Source organism: Castor canadensis, chromosome 14 (assembly GCF_047511655.1).
Source record: "Castor canadensis chromosome 14, mCasCan1.hap1v2, whole genome shotgun sequence".
Lineage (NCBI taxonomy): Eukaryota > Metazoa > Chordata > Mammalia > Rodentia > Castoridae > Castor > Castor canadensis.
Genome location: NC_133399.1, coordinates 31,558,416 through 31,570,023, shown reverse-complemented (window position 1 = coordinate 31,570,023; position 11,608 = coordinate 31,558,416). Strand labels below are relative to the sequence as shown.

Genomic DNA, 11,608 nt, shown 5'->3' with positions numbered 1-11,608 from the left:
CATCACCCAGCTCCCTCAGGCACTTTCTTTTTTCCCTCCCCACTAGTGGTTAAACCCCACTAACAACATTTCCCTTGTCTGTATTCAGTGAACTGAAAGGATTTTTAGTAATACACATTTATAAACAATTTTAATAATTGATTAATAATGTAATTAAATTATTAATGTAATAATTATAAAAGTAGTTCACCTTAAATGTTAATAATACTCATTTATAAGCAATTGTTGATAATACACGTTTACCAAATTGTCCTTTCTTCAATCCATTCCCACCATGTAGCTGTCTAATCTAAGTACAAATTTAATCATGAAACTCCTCTGCTCAAAATGATTTCCTTCCAGTCTTAAAATTAAGGTCTTTATTTGCTTTTCAGGACCCAAGCCACCTGACAAGGAAACCAGTATGTCACCTTCCACCTGGCAAGAAAGCCAGTACATCACCTCCACTATTATTTTCTTTTTTAGTCACTCATTTACTGTCTTGCAATTTCTGCTAAGCTCCAGGGTTTAAGTTGCTTCAAGGATTTTGCATATATAAAGACCTCCTGCTAAAATGCTCTCCACCCACTCCCCATTCCAGGTCACACTACAAGCCCACATTTTACTGGCTGTATTCTAGTCATTTCTAAATTGTGGCTTAAATAGTTTTCTAATTTAAAATAACTTGCAGTCAGCTATCATTCACAAGGACACTTAACTTCGGGGAACCTGACCCTTGAGACATGTTTTTCCTATCCTACCACTGAGTTTGAGTAAATACTCCCAGACAATAAATCATATCCCAAGAATATTTTTTAGTGTGAATACACTACATTATAAGAATTATTAAAACACACCAGGTACAGTGGCTTACACTTGTAATCCTAACTAGTTGGAAGGCTGAGATTGGGCAGATGTCAGTTCAAGGCAAGCCCAGACAAATAATTTCAGAAACCTCATCTCCAAAATAACCAGAGCAAAATGGACTGGAGGTGTGGCTGAAGCAGTGAAGCACCTGTTTTGCAACCATGAAGCCCTGACTTCAAGCCCCAGACCCACCAAAAACACCCAAAACAATAAAAGAGAAATACTAAAACACATTTCATAACAAAAGGTGAAAACAATGAAGTTCATAAGTGAGTTTTTAAAACAAAGTGAATTATACTTGTAAGAGATGCTCAAACTGCTTTTGCCAAAAAGGAGTTAGGCAGGCCAGAATAATGGAAAGTTTGGTACTGAGACTCTACCTTGACACACCTTAAGAGCTCCATTGTAATTACAATAAATTAGAAACAATGAGAAATTCCTCCCTCATGGGTGGAAGTCAAAAGAGCCAGGTAATAATATGCCCAGTGAGGAAGAAGGGAAGGAAAGACCAGAGAAAGAAAGATCCATGATCTGAGGGTAGAAGGAATATTAGAGACTGCAAAGGGAAATAGGAGGAAGGAAGTGCAAATGGAGGGGACCAAAGATAGAAGGGTGGGTAGATATGATCAATGCTTCATATATGCATGTATAAAAGTGTCACAGTGAATCCCATCATTTGTAGTCAGTGTGTGTTAATAGTGAGCCAATAGATACCAAAATATCCTCAGACCAGCAGCCAGGGTGTACAACCTGGGCAGTTTCAGAGAATCCCTCCTAGGTTTAATACTCTGATGTCACCCTGTTGGTATCAGGGATAAGGATACCCATATTATAATTTTTGACCCAAAAAAACTGGTACCTGGTAGGTTGGTCCTGTCAACATTATTAGCATCACCTGGGGAGCTCTTTTTCATATATACTACAAAATAGGACTTATTTATGGGGTACCAAGTAATGTCTAATTCATGTATACATTGTGAACTGTTCAAATCAGTGTAAACTTGCCATCATCTCTTCAAATAAGTATCATTTCTTTAAGTGAAAACATCCAATAACCTTCTCTGTAGCCATTTTGAAATATAAAATCCATTATTAACTATACTCACCTTATTGCACAATAGAACAGCAGAACTTACTTTTCTCATGTACCTATAACTTAGTGCCCATTGACCAAAAGTTCCGCATCATTCCCTCCCCTTTCTTTCACCAGCATCTGATAACCATTTTACTTTGAACTTCTATGAGATCAACTTTTCCTATTTGTTGATACAGCTTCTCAGTATGTTACCTAAGCTGGCCCAGAGCTCATTATCCTTGTGTGTTAGCCTACAAAGTGCTGGGATTACAGGCATGAGCCACCATGCCTAGTTTAAATCAACTTCTTTAGATTACACATATGAAATGTTTGAAGTACAATTTCTCACGTCTTATAAAGTGAATCACAAACTTTAGGGTAAAGTGAATATGGTGGCACACCCTGTGGTCTCAGGTTCTTAGGAAGAATAATACACTCTTAAGCCCAGAAATTTGAGGCCATCCTGGACACCAGAACAAGAAAGAAACAAAGGGAGGAAGGAAGGAAAGAAGAAAGAAAGGAAGGAAGGAAGGAAAGAAGGAAAGAAGGAAGGAGGGAAGAAAGAAAGGAGGGAAGAAGGGAAGGAGGGAACAGGGGAAGAAAGAAGAAGAGAGGAAAGAAGAAAGAAGAGAGAGAAAAAGAAATATAAAGAGAGGGAGGGAGGAAAAAAAGTAAAATGAAGGGAAAGGGAAGAGAAGAGAAGGGAAGAGAGGAGAGGGTAGGGGAAGGGAGGGGAAGAGAGAAGGGAGAGAAGGAGAGGTGAGGAGAATAGAAGAGAAGAGAGGAGGGGAGAGGAAAGCACAGCAGAGGAAAAGAAAGGGAAGTGAAAGGGAGGGGAGGGGAGAGAAGTGTTCACTCCATTGGGGCCAATAATTTGTGATTAAGTGACTTTCATGCATAGTCATGACTGAGGTATCATCTTCTACATGAAACATCTAACTTTTCATTAACTTCTCAGCATATTTCCAAATCTGTCACTAAATTCACAATTCCATATAACTATTGACTTCTACCTTTTAGCCTAAAATTGCAGACTGATTCCCCACTCAAAATAATCAGTACTTTCTAAAATTTTCTAATGGCTAGAGGCTGCTCCAAAACTTTCCCTTATTTGCCAGTGTCAATTAATGCAACCTCACAAAGTACAAAAGTAAAAAAAAATTATTTGGAGTCATGTGAATTTTAACTTGGGAGACACATGTTCAGATAGCTCTGAAATAGTGTATCAAAGAATATGAGGGTGGTTTAAGCTTATATTATGCAAATGGTGCTTAATTACAAAACAGTAAAAATCCCTTGGTGGAACAAATTCTGTTAGAGTGGAGAACAGGTGTTGTGCCAAGTGGCAGATAGAAGATAAATAAAAGAATGTATTTACTTCACTTAATTACTGACTAAACAATAATCCAACAAGCTGTTCACATGCATTTTGTTTTTCTGGCCAAGATGTTTCTAGGATTTCTGCAAACAGTGAAGGCAATGAAAGATCCCATTCCTATGTGGCAGCAATAGTGGTGCATAAGTCCTGATTCTCTAGTGGTCCTCCAACTCCATTATTTCTTTGTTTTGTTTTGTTTTAATAGTTTTTAAATGCACACATCAGTGGAGTTCAGTGTGATACTTCATTACATGTATGCAGCATTCTCTGATCAACTTCAGCCTCCCTTTTCTACCCTGTCCTCTTGTATTTCTCAATCTCTAGTAATCACCATGCTTTCAGGTTGTGTTTTGTGTGTGTTTGAGCTTCCACATTATTAGAGAACGTCTGGTACTTGTTTCTCTGTTTCTGGCTTATTTCACTTAACCTATTGTTCTCCAGTTCCATCCATCTTGCTGCAAATGACAGGATTTCATTCTTCTTTATGGCTGAGTAATACTCCATTGTATATACATACTGGATTGTCCTCATCCATTCATCTGTTGATGGACACTTTGGCTGAACCCAATCTTAGCTGTTTTGAAGAATGCCACAATAAGTTCTTTCAGGAATGGAGCTAAACTGATCAAGATGTAACTCAGTGGTGAAGCACTGGCTTAGCATGCATGAGGTACTGGGTTTAATACCTGCACCACAAAAAGAGAAAAATAGTTCAAAATGAAAAGGTCTTTCAGAGTTGTTTTCTTTCTTTCTTCTTTTTTTTGGTGGAATTGGAGTTTTAAGTCAGGACTTTGCACTTGCAAAGCAGGCTCTACTGCTTGAGTTCTACCTCTAGTCCATTTTATTCTGGTTATTTTGGAAGTGGGATCTCACAAACTATTTGCCCATTCTAGCCACACCACCATCCTCCTGATCTCAGCCTCCTAAGTAGCCAAGATTACAAACTTGATCCCCAGTCACCCAGGTTAGAGTTTCTTTCTTACTTTCCTTTTTCTTTTCTTTCTTTCTTTTTTTTTTTTGTACCAGGCCTTGAACTCAGGGCCTTCACCTTAATCCAATCCACCAGCCCTTTTTGTGGTGGATATTTTGGAGATAGGGTCTCATGAACTATTTGCCCTGGCTGGCTTTGAAGGTTACTCCTCCTTATTTCTGTCTCCTGAATAGCTAGAATTACAGGTGTAAGTCTCCTGCACCTGGCTAGAGTTTCTTTTATTATAGTTTTTTCTTTTATTTTCATTACAGAAAGGGGAGGGTGATACCTGCCTGGCTATAAACTTACATGATTGGTTGTAGACCCAGCTTTATAAGACAGACATGGAGGTTTGAGGAAAGGAGGCCAGTTTTCCCAGTCAACTCCTTGTTATGATCAAGGGACCTAGTAGTATGTTGGAAATGGCCCTCTCTTACAACTCAAGGGTTTTTGTTCTATGGCTGTTCACTACCTCCTTCCCTCCTTTTTCTCCTTTCATTTTCCCAACCCACTCTAACACACATCTTTTTTAAATTACTTTTTATTTTTTATTTATCACACATTAATTATATGAAGAGATTTCATTGGGATAATTCCACACAAGCTTACAGTGTACCTTGAAAAATTCATCTCTTCTATTATATTCCATTGTCCCTCTCCCTCTTTCTCCCTCTTTCAGTGTTTGCTGGGTTTCATTATGCTGTCTTCATAAGTATATATGTAGCATATGTTCATCCACTTCCCCTTTAGTATCTCTTCCTTTCCCTCTCATACTGATTCCTCCAAGGTAGGCTCCCAGACATATTCATGTCCAAAATTCATCACTGTCATCTTCATTTCAGGTCTAGGTTCCACAGAAGTGTGAGAACATATGATATTTGACCTTTGAGATTGACTCAGCATGATGATCTCCAGTTCCATTTATTTTCTGGCAAATGACATAATACATCTTTTTTCTTTTTCAATGCTGAGGATAGAGCTCAGTGCTTTTACACATGTGAGTCAAGCGCTCTCCTATGGACTTACACTCCTAGTCCCAAAACAACTTTCTAGGGAAGAAATCATGTGAAACTTGAGAATCTCTTTTTAAATCCTAATATAACTATTACAATATAACCATTTTATTATATATACATACATATATACATTTATGTGATTATACATACATACATATAACCAATACATTATACATGTATACACGCATGTATAGACACATATACATATATCAGTATATATTCACAAACATATACATATATATATATGTATATAATATAACTAATACAGCCAAAATGTGAAAATTTTGTGCTACATAGTTTATTTTTTTCCCTTTCCATATGTATTTCTGGAATGTGAGAACTGAATTATATTCCCATTACACAGATGAAAAACAAAAGTTCCAGCAGTTTCAAGGTTTTACTTCCTTGACTTTCCACAGGATTTGAATCAGATGTGGCAAATTTTACTCCATGTTCCAGCAATTTCAATAGTAGTGGCACTTAAAGTTTGGTCCCACCATGGGCAGTGTTAGTGAGGCTTGTTAGACATGCAAATTCTAAGTTCCCACACTAGACCTAGTAAATCTGAATCTCTTGGGTGGGATCCAAAGTCCAGTGTTTTAACAAGCCCTTTGGGTGATTTGACTCACACTAAAGTTTGAGAGCCACAATGGTGGAGTAATTTTCATCTTCCTAGAGAGTAATTCTCTAGTCTCTGTCCCTTTTTTGTGTTCCCTGCTGTGTGGACCTGGGAGGATGGTGTTGAAAGCTTTGTGATTTTCTTTGTCTTTTCATGTCTGACCCCTGAGTGGTCATTATGGATGATCACTATACCTTTATTTGTGAGAATAATTGCCGGACAATTAGAAAACCATTCTGTTCTTTGTGACTTCTATGCATTCTCCAATGAAGAATCCTCTCCCAGGAGCTAGAGGTGCAGAGGGGACCGAGTTGAAGAAGATTTAAACCTTTCACAGACTGTGGATCCTTCCAGGATATGCCACTATCCTTTCTGAGCTGGACTTGGATGTGATCCTACCAAGAACAGAGAGAGAGAGAGAGAGAGAGAGAGAGAGAGAGAGAGAGAGAGAGAGAGAGAGAGAGAGAGAGAGAGAATGGCTCTATTTCCTTAAAAGGGGCATTTGTATCCATGAAGTTTGAGAAAGGAGGGGCAGTTGATTTCTAAAACACCAGGAAGGAGAGGGGCAGAAATAAAAGTAAAGGAGAGCCTACCACAACACAGGAGGCTTATGCCTGTGATGTTATCTACTCAGGAGGCAGAGATCAGAAGATCATAGTTAGAAGCCAGCCCCAGGCAAATAGTTTTCAAGACCCTATCTCAAAAAACCCTTTAAAAATAAATGGCTGGTGGAGTAGCTCAAGAGTTATCTCAAGTGTGAGGCCCTGAATTCAAACCCCACTGCTGCAAAAAAAAAAAAAAAGAAAAGAAAGTAAATAAAATGAATCAGAATGTGTTCCCTCAACACTTTTTAATTAAATTCTTTTAAAATTACATAATTATATAAATAATAAAGTTTACAATTTTGATCATTTTTTTTTACATTTTTACATTTTTTACATTTTTTCTGTGGCACAATGTAGTGGCTTTAAGCACATTCACATTGTCTGCAACCATCAACACTACCAGAAATTTTTTCTTCTTGCAAAACTCAAAAACTTGACCCCATTAAACACTAACTTCTCATTCTCTTTGCCCAGCCACCTACTCAGCCCTGAGCAGCCCTTCATCCTATTTCACTTATCTATGGATAGTTAGATATCAGTAGAATCTCAGTGTATGCTTTTTTGTGTCTGGTTTATGTCACTGAACAAAAGTTCATCCATGTTATAGCATAGGTGAGAATTTCCTTTCTTTTCAGGGATGAGTACTATTTCACTGTATGAATATACCACATTTTGTTTATCCATTTATCTATATACACACTCTTGAGTTTGCTTTTACCTTCTGGCTCTTGTGAATGATGCTGCCCCTAACATGGGTACACAAATATGTCTTTAAGTCCTTGAATGCAATTATTTAAGGTAGATATCCTGATGTAAAGGCGAACTGCTATTTTTACTTGATTTATTCACTTTTTCACAGTCTCACTGAATTACCCAAGCTGCTCTTAAACTCCTGTGCTCAAACCATTCTCCTACCTCAGCCTCTGGAGTAGATAGGACTAGAGGTTCAGACCACTGTGCTTGGTTTGGTAATTTGGTAATTATATTTTAAATTTTCTAAGGGATTCTTCAACATTTTAATACAAAAAGTTTGTAAAGAGTCTCTTATTGGATTTAAATTCTTCTAAATATATAATCTCCATTAATATTTCCAGAGTGCTTACAGAGTGTTAATGCAACAATCAGCCTGTCGATCAGAAAACACAGGGAAAAGGGAACAGCCTAAACCAGGCTGAACATTTGTCCTCTCATAGTGGACCAAGACAACTTCCTGCTATACCACAACTTTGTTTTGTATCAACAATAGTACTGCTACTAGTAAAAATAATAACAACAGCAATAATTATAGCTACCATTTCTAGAGTATCAACCATGTCCCTAGTAATGAGGAAATTTTTTTTTCTGATTTATTTATGTGTTTAGTTTTTGTGGTACTGGGGTTTTAACTTAGGGCCTACACGTTGAACCACCCCAGTAACCCATTTTGTGATGGGTTTTATCAAGGAAGGGTCTTGAAAACTATTTGCCAGGGCTGGCTTCGAACTGCAATCCTCCTGATCTCTGCTTCCTGAATAGCTAGGATTACAGGCAGCTGTGAGCCAACAGTGCCTAGATATACAGAGTTTTTCACTATGATATTTCCATACATGCTCACAATGTACCTTGGTTAGATTCATCCCCTCCATCATTCACCATAATCCCCTTGCCTGATACTTAAAACACTTTCAACAGATTTCAATGTTTTAATTTCATGTAAATCTATAAAGTACCTTGACCACATAAACTCTCCTTTGTTCTTTCCATTCACGCCCCCCACCCCCACCACTAATACGTAATCCCTAACAAGACCTGTAAATTTATTACAATTTAACACTAGTTTAATAATAGCAGTCAGGCTTGATAGTTTCTAAAATATGATTTTTAAAAATTTTTTTAATTTTAGCATTAGAAAAGCACACTCATTTTATTTTATATATCATAATACATAAAATTTACCCAAGAAGTAATGGTGAAGGAAAGAATGAGAGGGAGGTTATGAAGGGAAAATGTATTAATAATACTAGAAGTTAAGGCAACAATGGAATTTAAGCAAAATTCAAGAAATAATTATTAGGTGCTCCACACCTTTTTCCAACAAATGATAGTTGCATGTCTGTTTCACTGTCACACATATCTGTGTTCCAGCAGGCCACTCAACAAGATGGAATCAGAAAACCAAACAGGTGCAGCAGAATTTCTCCTCCTGGGACTCTCAGAGGATCCAGAACTGCAGTCCATCCTCTTTGAGCTGTTGCTGGCCATGTATTTGGTCACTGTACTTGGAAACATGGTCATCATCCTGGCAGTCAGCTCTGACACTAAACTCCACACTCCCATGTACTTCTTCCTCTCCAATTTGTCCTTTGTTGACATCTGTTGCACCTCCACTATAGTCCCTAAGATGCTGATGAACATCCAGACAGAAAACAAAACTATTACTTCTGCAGGCTGCCTTACTCAGGTCTATTTTTTCTTGATTTTTGTGTGTATGGACAATTTACTCTTGACCATAATGGCCTATGATCGCTATGTAGCTATTTGTCATCCTTTGCATTATACAGCCATCATGAACCCTGGCCTCTGTATCCTGCTGGTTCTGGTCTCCCTGTTCATCAGCAGTGCAGATGCCCTGCTGCACACTCTGATGATGTTGCATCTATCTTTCTGTACACACCTAAAATTCCACCATTTCTTCTGTGAACTTACTCAGTTCCTCAAGCTTGCTTGTTCTGATACTCATCAATAACATCCTGGTATATTTAGTAACCATTCTGTTAGGTATTGGTCCTCTCTCTGGAATAAGCTTCTCTTACACTCAAATTATCTCCTCCATCCTGAGAATCCCATCAGCTGGCGGAAAGTATAAAGTTTTTTCTACCTGTGGGTCTCATCTAATTGTGGTTTCCTTGTTCTATGGGACTTCTATTTGGGTTTACCTTAACTTCTGCAGTTACTGATTCTCCCAGGAAGACTGCAGTGGCCTCGATGATATATGCTGTGCTCACTCCCATGATGAACCCCTTCATCTACAGCCTTAGGAACAAGGACATGAAAGGGGCCTTGAGAAAACTCACTTTAGGATCATTTTCCTTTTCATGCTTATATTAAGGGCCTTAAGTGTGGGCTTCCAGAATCAGAGAGACTGAATTACTGGGCATGCCAGAAATCCTGTCTATTTCTTAATTCAGTTCTCCTGGCAATGACTTACCATGATATTTGAAGATAATTAGCTTTATCTTGAATCCTGCTTCCCTATGTTTTACTCTATGTCATCAACTTACTAATAATCTGTGCTCAATTTCTACTTCTATAAAATGGGCAAAGGAAAAATCTCAGTTAGTAGTGATTTTTTAAATTATAACTCTAGTGTTGTAATATCTGAGAAAATTCAATAAATTGTAAGTGAATAGAAATTTGTCTTTATTGAGCACTACTAAAATTAAAGAAATAATCACTGAGTGTATAACTTTATGTTAGGAAGCCTGTAATGGATGCTATTTTGCTTCCATGTTAATGATTAGCTCAAATCTCACTTTGAGTCATCCTCATTTTTCTTTTTACTTTGTGCTCATTTCTGCTGGACTCTATACAGATAAATGATTTTGAATAAAGTACTTTGTGATTTCTCATGTAATTTCTACATTATATAAAAATGCATTTCTTTTTGATTAGCAGGTATTAATTGTACAGGAGAATTTAATTGTGACATTTACATATGTGCTTACAATGTATCTTAATTAGATTCACCCCCTCCATCATTCTTCTTCATCCTCCATTCCCCTAGAAATGTATTTCTTTCTTTCTTTCTTTCTTTCTTTTTTTTGGTACAGTACTGACTGGAGCTTGAACTCAGGGCCTCATGCTTGATATCTCCACCAGTGCTTTGTTGAATTGGGTATTTTTCAGCTAAGGTCTCATGAACTATTTGCCCTAGAATGGCTTCCAAATGCAGTGTTCCTTATCTCTGCCTCCTGAATAGCTAGGATTACAGGCATGAGCCTCTGTCACCTAACTAGAAATGCATTTATTCACATCCAAATATAAGAGGATATCTTTTCATGTTCTTGTGATTTATTTCTAGTCTAGTCGCACTGTGGTCAGAGAATATACTCTATAATTTTATTTCCTTGAAATTAAAAATTCATCTTTTATAACCAAGTTTGTGCTCAAACTTAGTAAATATTCCATTTGTTCCAAAAAATTATATGTGTGCTATACAATTGTTGAATGCATTGTTCTTTATATATCAAAAAGTTAAGTTTGGGCCAGGCAAGGTGACCCCGCCAGTAATCTTAGCTACTCAGGAGGCAGAGATTGGAGGATTGTGGTGAGCCCCAGGTGGTTAAAAAAAGTTTGCAAAAAATGTTTGGAAGACCCCATCTCATTCATTGGATGGGCACGGTGGCTTTTGCCTGTCTTCCCAGCTACTCAGGGATGCACTAATAGGAGGACTGTTGTTCAGGATGGACCAGGTATAAAGTGAAATGCTGTCTCAAAAATAACCAAAGCAAAAAGGGCCTATGGTATGGCTCAAGGGGTAGAGCGCCTGCCTAGAAAGCATGAGGTCCTGAGTTCAACCACCAGTAACAACCTCCCTCCAAAAAAAGTTAAATTTCTTAATCATGTTCAGATTCTGATTTTGTTGATCTCATTGTATTGTTAATCACGGAATGACATATGTTAAAATCACCTACTTTGATTTTGAATTTGTCTATTTCTGTTGTAATTAAGTCAAATGACTATTAAATAAGTATACATTCAGAATTATCATTGTCATAGCTTTCTGGTGCCTCTGACCTGGAAATCACTGTGTAGTTCAGGCTGGCCTTGATGTCATTATTCTCGTGTGTCAGCCTCCAAAGTATCAGATCTTTTATATTTATGAAATCACCTTTGCTATAATTGGACAAGTTTTAACATTAATGTCTACTTTGTCTGATAGTAACAAATTGTAGTTACACGAGCCTTTTCTGGGTCCTCCAGATGATGGGAAACCTGGATTCAGTCCACACTTCCAATTGATTTACTTCCAAAACTCCTTTATTTCTAAGACATATCTTGTTATGGTCCCAGGCCAAAGAGAGAAGACCTTGACTCTCACTCTTCACTCCTGAGCCACT

The 11,608-nt window shown here is 37.6% G+C and overlaps 1 pseudogene; it reads left to right on the top strand.

The window, feature by feature from the left end:
• The first annotated feature begins 8,649 nt into the window (after window positions 1–8,649).
• On the top strand, window positions 8,650–9,596 carry LOC109701487 (olfactory receptor 7G3-like; annotated as a pseudogene).
• The last annotated feature ends 2,012 nt before the right edge of the window (window positions 9,597–11,608 follow it).